This window comes from Ranitomeya imitator, chromosome 9, assembly GCF_032444005.1.
Source record: "Ranitomeya imitator isolate aRanImi1 chromosome 9, aRanImi1.pri, whole genome shotgun sequence".
In the NCBI taxonomy this organism is placed as follows: Eukaryota; Metazoa; Chordata; class Amphibia; order Anura; family Dendrobatidae; genus Ranitomeya; species Ranitomeya imitator.
Window position 1 is genome coordinate 58,498,513 of NC_091290.1, and position 13,705 is coordinate 58,512,217.

At 40.0% G+C, this 13,705-nt stretch overlaps 1 protein-coding gene across 1 annotated transcript in view; it reads right to left on the reverse strand.

Moving 5' to 3' along the window:
* LOC138648916 (ras-related and estrogen-regulated growth inhibitor-like) overlaps window positions 1-13,705 on the reverse strand; it is a 167,192-nt gene that overhangs the window by 84,907 nt on the left and 68,580 nt on the right. The window lies entirely within an intron of this gene.

Sequence of the window (13,705 nt, forward strand, 5' to 3'; positions counted from 1 at the left end):
AGTTGTTTAATTTTGTATAAAAAAGACATAGCACAAAACTAAAGTCATTTCAAATGGCAACTTTCTGGCTTTAAGAAACACTAAAAGAAATCAAGAACAAAAATTGTCATAGTCAGTAATGGTTACTTTTTATAACCAAGCATAGGGGAAAAATTATGGAATCACTCAATTCTGAGGAAAAAATTATGGAATCATCCTGTGAATTTTTGTACCCAAAAATAACACCTGCATCAAATTAGATCTGCTCATTAGTCTGCATCTAAAAAGGAGTGATCACACCTTGGAGAGCTGGTGCACCAAGTGGACTGACATGAATCATGGCTCCAACACGAGAGATGTCAATTGAAACAAAGGAGAAGATTATCAAACTCTTAAAAGAGGGTAAATCATCATGCAATGTTGCAAAAGATGTTGGTTGTTCACAGTCAGCTGTGTCTAAAATCTGGACCAAATACAAACGACATGGGAAGGTTGTTAAAGGCAAACATACTGGTAGACCAAGGAAGACATCAAAGCATCAAGACCGGAAGCTTAAAGCAATATGACTCCACAACAGGAAATGCACAACAAAACAAATGAGGAACGAATGGGTGGAAACTGGTGTCCACGTCTGTGACTGACCTGTAAGAAACCGCCTAAAGGAAATGGGATTTACATACAGAAAAGCTAAACGAAAGCCATCATTAACACCTAAACAGAAAAAAACAAGGTTACAATGGGCTAATGAGAAGGAATTATGGACTGTGGATGACTGGATGAAAGTCATATTCAGTGATGAATCATGAACCTGCATTGGGCAAGGTGATGATGCTGGAACTTTTGTTTGATGCCGTTCCAATGAGAATTACAAAGATGACTGCCTGAAGAGAACATGCAAGTTTCCAGTCATTGTTGATATGGGGCTGCATGTCAGGTAAAGGCACTGGGGAGATGGCTGTGATTACATCTTCAATAAATGCACAAGTTTATGTTGATATTTTGGACACTTTTCTTATCCGATCAATTGAAAGGATGCTTGGGGATGATGAAATCATTTTTCAAGATGATAATTCATCCTGCCATAGAGAAAAAACTGTGCAAACATTCCTTGAAAAAAGACACATAAGGTCAATGTCATGGCTGCAAATAGTCCGGATCTCAATCCAATTGAAAATCTTTGGTTGAAGTTGAAGAAAATGGTCCATGACAAGATTCCAACCTGCAAAGCTGATCTGGCAACAGCAATCAGAGAAAGTTGGAGCCAGATTGATGAAGACTCAGAGTCCTGTTTGACACTCATTAAGTCCGTGCCTCAGAAACTGCAAGCTGTGAGAAAAGCCAGAGGTGGTGCAACAAAATACTAGTGATGTGTTGGAGTGTTTTTTTGTTTTTCATGATTCCATAATTTTTTACTCAGAATTGAGTGATTCCATAATTTTTCCCTTATGCTTGGTTAAAAATAGTAACCATTACTGACTACCACATTTTTTGTTCTTGATTTCTTTTAGTGTTTCTTAAAGCCAGAAAGTTGCCATTTGAAATGAGTTTAGTTTTGTGCCATGTCTGTGATCTGCTTTTTTTGTAAAAAATTAAATAACTGAATGAACATCATCCAAGGCCGGTGATTCCATAATTTTTGCCAGGGGTTGTAGACGTCTGTTTTACCATTTAGAGGGCACACAGCACCAAACAGCAGGTGCAGCATTAGGGACACATACGGCAGCAGCTGCTCAGTATTGGGGTGACAGAGGAGGAACTTGTCCAGGTTAGAGATAGATGGAGCCATTGCTGGAAATGTGAGAAGTCATATGTGTCTTTGTTGTATTCTCTGCAGACGAGTTTTGGCTGGAAGAAGTTGTCATGTTGGACTGGGCCAGATGGAAAATACAGGAAAAGTAAATGACTCCACAAGGTAAGAACTTCAGTCACCATCTGCACCTGTGCTGTAATCTCTCACATGTTCTGCAGGACCGGTATCTACCACTATTATTATTATTATTATTATTATTTATTGTTATAGCGCCATTTGTTCCATGGCGCTTTACATGTGAGGAGGGGTATACATAATGAAAACAAGTACAATAATCTTAAACAATACAAGTCATAACTGGTACAGGAGGAATGAGGACCCTGCCCGCGAAGGCTCACAATCTACAAGACCACTATATGGTCATATGGCGGTAATATCAGTGTTAGTCTTTGCATAGAGATTTTTTTTAGTAACAACATAGTCATCTGCTGAGGTTCTCCTAATTCCAATATGAGGCCGGGGTCACACGAGCGTATGTTCGCTCATGCGGCAGAATCGGGACGATAATGCTAATGACACTCGGCTCATACTCTGCTGCGAGCGTGAGCCGAGTGTCAGTGCTCTGTGCTCCGATCCTCTCACATGACAGAATCGCAGCACAGGTGCGGAGGAGACGGTGAAAGTAATTTATCCATATCCTCTATTGCCGGTATCCTCGGTAGTCGCACTTCACTCGGATGACATCAGAGTGCAGACCAATGTTTCACACACACCCATAGACTTGTATGTGTGCGTATGAGCAGAGTCTCAATGCCAATCGCAGCAATTGTTGTCTCATACCGAATTAGCATGAGAAAATAATCTCAGCTCTGAGCTGCCCCATAGAATAACACTTGCCCGAGTGCTATGTAATGTTTTATGTTTTACGCTCGTGTGAGCGAGCTCTTAGGCTATGCCACCATAGATATGACCAGGATTGCCTGGTTAGAGGCCCATTCAGAGGTTTTGCCCCCTGAAGCAAACCCCTAGCTACGCCTCTGGTTATATAGATATAATGTCACATGTAACATGAAGAAACTCCCACATATTTGTCACCCCCATGTTGGTGGCAGCCTAGCCTTTTTTACAAGTATTTTTTATTTTGCTTGTACCACAACATTAAATTAATAAAAAAAAAATACTACTCCAAGTATACCCCAAAATGGTAAAAAGAGAAAGCACATGTTCCACAAATACAAGGTCTCATTCATTCAGGTTGATGCAAAAATAAAAATAAAAAATAATGAAAAAGTTTTATTTTGCTAAACACCAAGATGAAAAATAATAATAATAATAATAATAATAATAATAATAATAATAATAAAAAATGACCTGGTGCTGAAGTTGAAAAATGGCCAGTTCTTCAGAGGTTAGAGGATTATTTATTCCTACAATTTATTCTACAAATCATTTATTTTCTTTAGGATTCCTTATTTAATTGTAAAGTAATTCATTAGAGGCTTGCTCGTACAAACGCTCTATTCAATAAATGAGAGGATGAGGGTTCACTTGAATGTGTCATTGTATCGCTCCAAAAACAACAACAATATAAAACATAAAACATCGTTATGTCAAAGTGTCTATTTAAAAAAAAGTATAAAACGTTCTGAACATTTGGAAATGAATCAAACAAATAAATGTTTCTTCTCTGGGATATACAGTGACTCATTTAAGTGACTACTCACCATCTGCCGTCACTTGTGGGTGCTGTTAGTTGTACATGAGATTTCATGTCCTTTGGTTGTGCAATAACAATTGGAGAATGCCAAACATTTCCTGCAGCATCCTATATCTACAATACTTGTTGTACAGGATAAGACATGGCTGCCAACCTCTACGAACAGTGATATACACCTCCACGAGCTGTATCTGGTTTTGCTGCTCAGCTCCATCAATACTACGCACAAACTGTGGACAGTTGTGCATCAAATCTGGAAACAGCCATCTTTTTGGTCTCTCTGCCAGCCTCTCTCATCCTTTCTCTGTTGCAGATCTAGCAGAGCTCGGAATGCTGAGCCCTGTATAACCCCGCCCACACCACTGATTGCAGGCTTTCTGTGTACACTGTGTATTGGCAGGAACTGGCTGGACCAGTAGGCATGAGACAACTAGTCCTGTAGTGATTATCTCCTGCTGATAAAACATTGACTATTAACATAGCAAAACACAGTACAGTAAGTGATACATCACTGTAATCAGGGTCTCAGCTAGTAATGAGTGAGTGTACTCGTTTCTCGGGTTTTCCCCAGCACGCTCTGGTAACCTCCGAGTATTTATGACTGCTCAGAGATTAAGTTTTCCTCACCTCAGCAGCATGATTTACAGCTATTAGCCAGCTTGATTACATGTTGGGATTACCAAGCAACCAGGCAACCCCCAAATGTCCTCAGCCTGGCTAATAGCTGTAAATCATTCAGCTGCCGTGATGAAAAATAAATCTCCGAACACTAACAAATACTCGGAGGACACCCGAGCGTGCTGGGGAAAACCCGAGCAATGAGTACACTCGTTCATCACTAGTCTCAGCCCCTACATCATTCTGCTCTCAGATTATATAGCAACAATCTGCTGACAGATTCCTTTTAAGTTCCCAATTAGTTTTTTACGGTTCTAGCAAAGTGAATGTGATTTATAGAAATGTCATTTCCACTGTGTTTTTTTTTTTAAAGTAACATAAAGTGACCTGCAGTGCGTTTTTTTTTTTTTTAAACATTCAACATGTGAATTTCTCTGGCTGGAACCCTGAGTTTTATGTGTGCAGATTTCCCCCATAAAATTTCAATAGATGTTGAAAACCCGTAATAAATAATAATAATAATAATCTTTATTTATATAGCGCCAACATATTCTGCAGCGCTTTACAGTTTAACAGTTTCAAACACAAAAGTCATCATAAGTAACAACGTTAACAATACAATAATTAAAGCGAAATAAGACGACCCTGCTCGTGAGAGCTTACAATCTACAACCCGTAGGTAAAAAGCATATATGCATTTTTAGTGAGTTTCCACAGCGGAAATGCACCGAAAACACATGCACTATGAAATAAAGTTTTATCAAAACCAAATATCAGAAAGTATCAAAAAGAAAGCAGCTTTATTTAAAACATAATATACCAAAAAAGAGACAAAAACCGCAGCAGAAAAAATGCAATAAAAAAGCATGTATAAAAACGCACTCAAAAACGCAATGAAAAACCCAAAGTAACCAAATTTACTCAATAAAGTGAAAATGTAGAAGAATCCAGCGGTAGGTGGAGGCAGCTAAAAAACAACTTCTTCCAGGCTAGAAAATAGACTACGCATATTGTGTAAGCACAAGCACACTGTTAGGAAAGATCAATGCGATTCATGATCTGACCTAGTGACAAAAAAACACAAATATACTAAAACATCTGATTAGTTATATAGTTAAAATAATTAACATATTTACTCAATAGGTGCAGAAAAGGTGCTGAAAATATACGACATCTAAAACTCACCAAATATTCATTACGGGAACATAGCCTTAAAGAGGTTCTGTCACTAGGTCAAAAGTGTCCAGGTTTTGCTCTGATTTTATTCTCGCTGCTGCCCTAAGCACTCCATTCGTTGATTTTTGTAAATCTGCCATACGAATCCAGAGATATGGGCCTTTTTACACAGTGCTAGTTTTTTTTGGTCTCTTTTAAGGGTGTGTGGCTCAAATGATTCCTCAGGGGCGGGGTTTCAGGCTGTTCTGCATTATTACCCTGAGAGTCACGCCCCTTCATAGGGACCAGAAAATTTAGCAATACATAAAAAAGCCCTATCTCTGGAACCATATGGCTATACAAGAGCCTGAAGACCCACCTCTTCCGACAAGCCTATAACCTGCAATAACCACCGATCGACCAAACCGCTGCACGACCAGCTCTATCCTCGCCTACTGTATCCTCACCCATCCCTTGTAGATTGTGAGCCCTCGCGGGCAGGGTCCTCTCTCCTCCTGTACCAGTTATGACTTGTATTGTTCAAGATTATTGTACTTGTTTTTATTATGTACACCCCTCCTCACATGTAATAATAATAATGGCGCTATAATAATAAATAATAATAATATTACAAAACCAAAACACAGATTACTCAGGGAAGCTGTGGAAATAAAGTTTGAGCACAACCTTTCTACTTTTGACCTGGAGACAATTCTTCCTTATTGTGCCCTGTCGCTGTGTGTCCATCACATGACCTTGACAGATTTGTATCCCCAAAAAGTAAGATATAACCTCTCCCTATTAAACCACAGTGAGCAGAGATCTGAAAAACACTGATACAGAAAACATTAAGAAACTGTAAAACGTTTCAATCTAGCAAAAAATGTTACTTTTGTACCATTTCATGCCAAGAATTTATGGAACAGAATTACTGTTTTAACTTAAATTGCTTGTTTTCTCGGAACTTCTTATGTCCCCAAATAAACAGATTAAGTGGAACTAACTCCCAGAACTGTTTTACCATAAAAGGCACACACAATGAACGATGGAGTGGATTTTAAGACCAGAAAAAGATAAATGCCCTGGATTTATTTGAAGACCAAGTTACGAAGGGAATTAAACGAGCAGATCAGCTGCAGAACAAACTGTCTTCGTGTAACAGAGAAACATAGAGCAACACTGAATGAGGTGTACAATAATTCACAACGAATATATTGATCATCTAATCTATTTTTTTATAAGATACATGCTAAAGGGGATTTCCAGTTTCACTAAATAATTACCTATTTGAATAATAAAAAGATTAAAATTTTTGTTCAATATTTTCTCTATTCATGTCTTATATGACATGTCTTATAAGATCTCTGCTTGCAGTCAATAAATACAAAACTTTAACCTCTTAGTGACAGAGACAATTTTGAACTTAATGACTGACCCATTTGTACAATCCTGACCACTGCCAATTTATGAAGATATAGCTCTGGAACGTTTCAACGGATCCCACTGATTCTGAGGCTGTGTGCACACGTTCCGGATTTTTTGCGTTTTTTTCACTATAAAAACGTGATAAAAATGCATACATAAGCATCCCATCATTATAATGCATTCCGCAATTTTTGTGCATATGTTGCGTTTTTTTTTCCGTGAAAGAAACGCATCGCGGTAAAAAACGCAGCATGTTCATTCATTTTGCGGATTTTTTGCAAATTTCCCACTATATCATTGCATTGGGAACCTCCGTAAAAATCTGCAAAAATAAAAAACCGCGAAAATAACGCATGCGGATTTCTTGCAGAAAATGTCCGGTTTTGTTCAGGAAATTTCTGCAAGAAATCCTGACGTGTGCACATAGCCTGAGATTGTTTTTTGTGACATATTGTACTTCATGTTAGTGGTAAAATTTATTCAATATGACTTTCATTTATTTATGAAAAAAATGGAAATTTGGCAAAAATGTTGAAAATTTTGCAATTTTCAAATTTTTTAATTGTGTGCCCTTAAATCAGAGAGTCGTGTTGCACAAAATAGTTAACAAATAACATTTCCCACATGTCTACTTTCAATCAGCACAATTTTGGAAACATAATTTTTTTGTTAGGACGTTATAAGGGTTAAAAGTTGACCAGCGCTATCTTATTTTTCCAACAAAATTTACAAAACTATTTTTTTTAGGGACCACCTCAGATCTGAAGTGAGTTAGGGGGTCAATATGACAGAAAATACCTAAAAGTGATGCCATTCTAAAAACTGCACCCCTCAAGGTGCTCAAAACCACATTCAAGAAGTTTATTAACCCTTCAGGTGCTTCACGAGAACTAAAGCAATGTGGAAAGAAAAAATGAACATTTAACTTTTTTTCAGAAAAAAATTACTTTAGACCCAAACTTTTTTATTTTCACAACGGTAGCAGGAGAAAATGGACAACAAAATTTGTTGTTCAATTTCTCCTGAGTACACGGATACCCCGTGTGTGTGGGGAAAACCACTGTTTGGGCACATGGCAGGGCTCAAAAGGGAGGGATCACCATTTGACTTTTTGAACACAAAATTTGATGGAATCAATAGCGGGCGCATGTCGCCTTTGGGGACCCCCTGAAATATCTAAACAGTGGAAACCCCCCAATTCTAACTCTAACCCTAACACAGCCCTAACCCCAACCCTAACCACAACACACCTCTATCACTAATCTCAACCCTAACCGTAATCCCAACTCTAACCACAACCATAACCCTAACTACAACCCTAACCCAAACGCCACCCTAACCCCAACACCACCCTAAACCCAACACCACAACCGTGAACACAACCCTAACCCCAACATAACCCTAACCACCACACAACCCTAACCCTAGCCACAACTCTGACCCTAGCCCCAATTCTAACCCTAGCCCAACCCAAACCCTAGCTCCAACCCTAGCCCCAACCCTAATTAGTCCCAATTCTAACCCTAGCCCCTAACCCTAACCGTAGCCCAACCCTAACACTAGCTCTAACCCAAGCCCCAGCCCTAACCCTAGCCCAACCCTAAACCTAGCTCTAACCCCAACCCTAACTTTAGAACTAACCCTAGCCAACCCTAACCTTAGCTCTAACCACAAACCCTAACCCTAGTTCTAACCCTAATTCTAGCCCAACCCTAACCATAGCTCTAACCCCAACCCTAACCCTAATGGAAAAAATATTTTTTTTATTTTATTATTTTTTCCTAAGGGGGTTGTAAAGGGGGGGTTGATTTACTATTTGTTCTATTTTGATCACTGTGATAGGGTCTATCACAATGATCAAAATGAACCAATAGAAAAAATTTCCTATTGTTGCCAGGTGCCGGCCAGCAGATCTCGGCGGGTGCACTTTGCATGCCCCCACCATTTTCTCCTGGAAAAAGACACCAGCGGCCCATGGGGTTTGCCGGGTGCCACCATTTTCTTCCGGGAAGCTGATGTGGAGGGCCAGGGGACAGACCCGGAGGGTCCAGGGATGTCGGAGGAACCGGGGGGCTCGGGGGACCCCATTTCTCGCTTCACTGGTATGCTAGATCATATCAGAGGAGAGAGAAATTGGGAAACCAATCTTTTTTTTTTACCATTGACGTAATTCGGTGACAGAAAAAAAACGACCCAAATAATGATCTCTGGGGTGCTATACCCTTATTTCTCAGTGCCGTTAAAAAGCATGTGAGCATTAGGAATTGGTCTGTTCGAGTAATGAGCATCTGAGCATTAGAAATTGGTCTGTTCGAGTAATGAGCATCTGAGCATTAGGAATTGCTCTGTTCGAGTAATGAGCATCTGAGCATTTTAGTGCTTGTTCATTTCTACTGATTGTATGATAATATAATCATCCCAGCAGAATCTGGCAAGGAGAGACAAGTATTATTCAAGTGGAAAATCACCGTTCACACAGCAGCCGCGTTCATGGGCAGCTGGCTAAGAAATTAATTCTGTTCTGGCATATGTGGGAGGTAAAGGAATTCATTTACGTATTTACAAGATTTATTATCATTGTTATTTATTATGCAATTAAGCAATATTAAATAGAAGTAAAATGTGACTAATATCCAGTAAAGAGAAACAAAATATGTGACCTGTAATAATATTTGGTCAGTGGAATGGAAAGATCTGACCAGACAGTGCATTTGGTTACCCCTTAAAAATATTTCTGCATAGTCAGTGCTTAGAGAGAAGCTTATCATTAGAAAATAACCTATTGTTTAAATCAGGATTTTGTGTTAAAGGCCGGGGTCACACTTGCGAGTGCAACGTGAAAAACTTGCACGAGTCTCTCGCATCAATACCTGGCACTGTCGCCGGCATTCGGGACCGGATGGTGCAGCAGGTCCCTTCCTCAGGGTCCCTTTCTCAAGAGCTTCCCCCCCCCCCCATTTTCCTTCCAAATTATGGGGGAGGGAAGTGTGTCTTATAGCTTGAAAAATACGGTAATTAAAATAATTGAATAACTTGTGAACACCTCTTTAACATAAAATCCTGATTTAAACAATAGGTCATTTATGAAAAATGCCTCACAGTAAGATCGTTCAGGTTGCCTATGGCTACTACAGTAGTAACTGGGGCCTCATTTATGAAAATCGCCTCGCAGTAAGGTCGTTCAGGTTGTCTATGGCCACTACAGCAGTAACTGGGTCCTCATTTATGAGAATTGCCTCACAGTAAGATCGTTCAGGTTGCCTATGGCCACTACAGCAGTAACTGGGTCCTCATTTATGAGAATTGCCTCGCAGTAAGATCGTTCAGGTTGCCTATGGCCACTACAGCAGTAACTGGGTCCTCATTTATGAGAATTGCCTCGCAGTAAGATCGTTCAGGTTGCCTATGGCCACTACAGCAGTAACTGGGTCCTCATTTATGAGAATTGCCTCGCAGTAAGATCGTTCAGGTTGCCTATGGCCACTACAGCAGTAACTGGGTCCTCATTTATGAGAATTGCCTCGCAGTAAGATCGTTCTGGTTATCTATGGCCACTACAGCAGTAACTGGGTTCTCATTTATGAGAATTGCCTCGCAGTAAGGTCGTTCTGGTTATCTATGGCCACTACAGCAGTAACTGGGGTCTCATTTATGAGAATTGCCTCGCAGTAAGATTGTTCATGTTATCTATGGCCACTACAGCAGTAACTGGGGTCTCATTTATGAGAATTGCCTCGCAGTAAGATCGTTCTGGTTATCTATGGCCACTACAGCAGTAACTGGGTCCTCATTTATGAGAATTGCCTCGCAGTAAGATCATTCAAGTTGTCTATGGCCACTACAGCAGTAACTGGGTCTTCATTAATGAGAATTGCCTCAAAGTAAGATCGTTCAGGTTGCCTATGGCCACTACAGCAGTAACTGGGGTCTCATTTATGAGAATTGCCTCGCAGTAAGGTCGTTCAGGTTGTCTATGGCCACTACAGCAGTAACTGGGTCCTCATTTATGAGAATTGCCTCGCAGTAAGATCGTTCTGGTTATCTATGGCCACTACAGCAGTAACTGGGGTCTCATTTATGAGAATTGCCTCGCAGTAAGATCGTTCTGGTTATCTATGGCCACTACAGCAGTAACTGGGTCCTCATTTATGAGAATTGCCTCGCAGTAAGATCGTTCTGGTTATCTATGGCCACTACAGCAGTAACTGGGGTCTCATTTATGAGAATTGCCTCGCAGTAAGATCGTTCTGGTTATCTATGGCCACTACAGCAGTAACTGGGTCCTCATTTATGAGAATTGCCTCGCAGTAAGATCGTTCTGGTTATCTATGGCCACTACAGCAGTAACTGGGTCCTCATTTATGAGAATTGCCTCGCAGTAAGATCGTTCTGGTTATCTATGGCCACTACAGCAGTAACTGGGTCCTCATTTATGAGAATTGCCTCGCAGTAAGATCGTTCTGGTTATCTATGGCCACTACAGCAGTAACTGGGTCCTCATTTATGAGAATTGCCTCGCAGTAAGATCGTTCTGGTTATCTATGGCCACTACAGCAGTAACTGGGTCCTCATTTATGAGAATTGCCTCGCAGTAAGATCGTTCAGGTTATCTATGGCCACTACAGCAGTAACTGGGTCCTCATTTATGAGAATTGCCTCGCAGTAAGATCGTTCTGGTTATCTATGGCCACTACAGCAGTAACTGGGTCCTCATTTATGAGAATTGCCTCGCAGTAAGATCGTTCTGGTTATCTATGGCCACTACAGCAGTAACTGGGTCCTCATTTATGAGAATTGCCTCGCAGTAAGATCGTTCTGGTTATCTATGGCCACTACAGCAGTAACTGGGTCCTCATTTATGAGAATTGCCTCGCAGTAAGATCGTTCTGGTTATCTATGGCCACTACAGCAGTAACTGGGTCCTCATTTATGAGAATTGCCTCGCAGTAAGATCGTTCTGGTTATCTATGGCCACTACAGCAGTAACTGGGTCCTCATTTATGAGAATTGCCTCGCAGTAAGATCGTTCTGGTTATCTATGGCCACTACAGCAGTAACTGGGGTCTCATTTATGAGAATTGCCTCGCAGTAAGATCGTTCTGGTTATCTATGGCCACTACAGCAGTAACTGGGTCCTCATTTATGAGAATTGCCTCGCAGTAAGATCGTTCTGGTTATCTATGGCCACTACAGCAGTAACTGGGGTCTCATTTATGAGAATTGCCTCGCAGTAAGATCGTTCTGGTTATCTATGGCCACTACAGCAGTAACTGGGTCCTCATTTATGAGAATTGCCTCGCAGTAAGATCGTTCTGGTTATCTATGGCCACTACAGCAGTAACTGGGTCCTCATTTATGAGAATTGCCTCGCAGTAAGATCGTTCTGGTTATCTATGGCCACTACAGCAGTAACTGGGTCCTCATTTATGAGAATTGCCTCGCAGTAAGATCGTTCTGGTTATCTATGGCCACTACAGCAGTAACTGGGTCCTCATTTATGAGAATTGCCTCGCAGTAAGATCGTTCTGGTTATCTATGGCCACTACAGCAGTAACTGGGTCCTCATTTATGAGAATTGCCTCGCAGTAAGATCGTTCAGGTTATCTATGGCCACTACAGCAGTAACTGGGTCCTCATTTATGAGAATTGCCTCGCAGTAAGATCGTTCTGGTTATCTATGGCCACTACAGCAGTAACTGGGTCCTCATTTATGAGAATTGCCTCGCAGTAAGATCGTTCTGGTTATCTATGGCCACTACAGCAGTAACTGGGTCCTCATTTATGAGAATTGCCTCGCAGTAAGATCGTTCTGGTTATCTATGGCCACTACAGCAGTAACTGGGTCCTCATTTATGAGAATTGCCTCGCAGTAAGATCGTTCTGGTTATCTATGGCCACTACAGCAGTAACTGGGTCCTCATTTATGAGAATTGCCTCGCAGTAAGATCGTTCTGGTTATCTATGGCCACTACAGCAGTAACTGGGTCCTCATTTATGAGAATTGCCTCGCAGTAAGATCGTTCTGGTTATCTATGGCCACTACAGCAGTAACTGGGTCCTCATTTATGAGAATTGCCTCGCAGTAAGATCGTTCTGGTTGCTTATAACAACCAGAGTGCAGCTTTCAGCATTGAAGCTGCTGAGGTAGAGTGAAAGCTGAGCTCTGATTGGTTGCTGTGGACAATTAGAAGAGTCTAACTGTGAAGCAGTCGCACATTTTCTACTTTATATATATAGAGTGACCTATTAGATCTCTGATCAGTCTGAGTTGATTACTAAGGATCAGAATCTATTGGGCAAGTTAATCTAAAAGCTAACAAAGCAAAACTGTCTCAAAGACCTGAGACAAATGAAAATGTGAGCCCCTGCTTGATACGAAACTGATGAAACAGGCTGAAAATATGTGTTAAAAAATTTGTTTTTGTTCGCCTCAGTGTTACATCAAATTTGTAAAAATAAATAACTGTTAAAGCCAAACTAACAAAAAAGAAGAGTTGAAAAAACTAATTTTAAAGCTGAAGATATCAGCTTTGTGGTGAAACTGAAAATATAGCAAGAATAACTAACAATTTAACACATCATTTTATAAGAGCAACGCCACGGGTATTTTGCTAGTAATAATATATAGAAGAATAAGAGGTTGCACTCCAAATATTGCAAACAAAAGTGAAAAAGAAAATGTATTCCATGCCAAAAAGTATGTAACCCCTTTCTCATGTACAGCACCATGAAATTAATGGTGCTATATAAAGAAATAATAAGAATAATAAAAAGTACACAATGTTTTGGTTCAATGTCTGAGCCTTTCTCAAGTCTTTTTCATAGATAGATAGATAGATAGATAGATAGATAGATAGATAGATAGATAGATAGACAGACAATAAATAGATGGATAAGAGAGCTAGATAGATAGATAGATAGATAGATAGATAGATAGATAGATAGATAGATAGATAGATAGATAGATAGATAGACAATAGATAAATAGATAGATAGACGATAGATAGATAGATAGATAGATAGATAGATAGATAGATAGATAGATAGATAGATAGATAGAT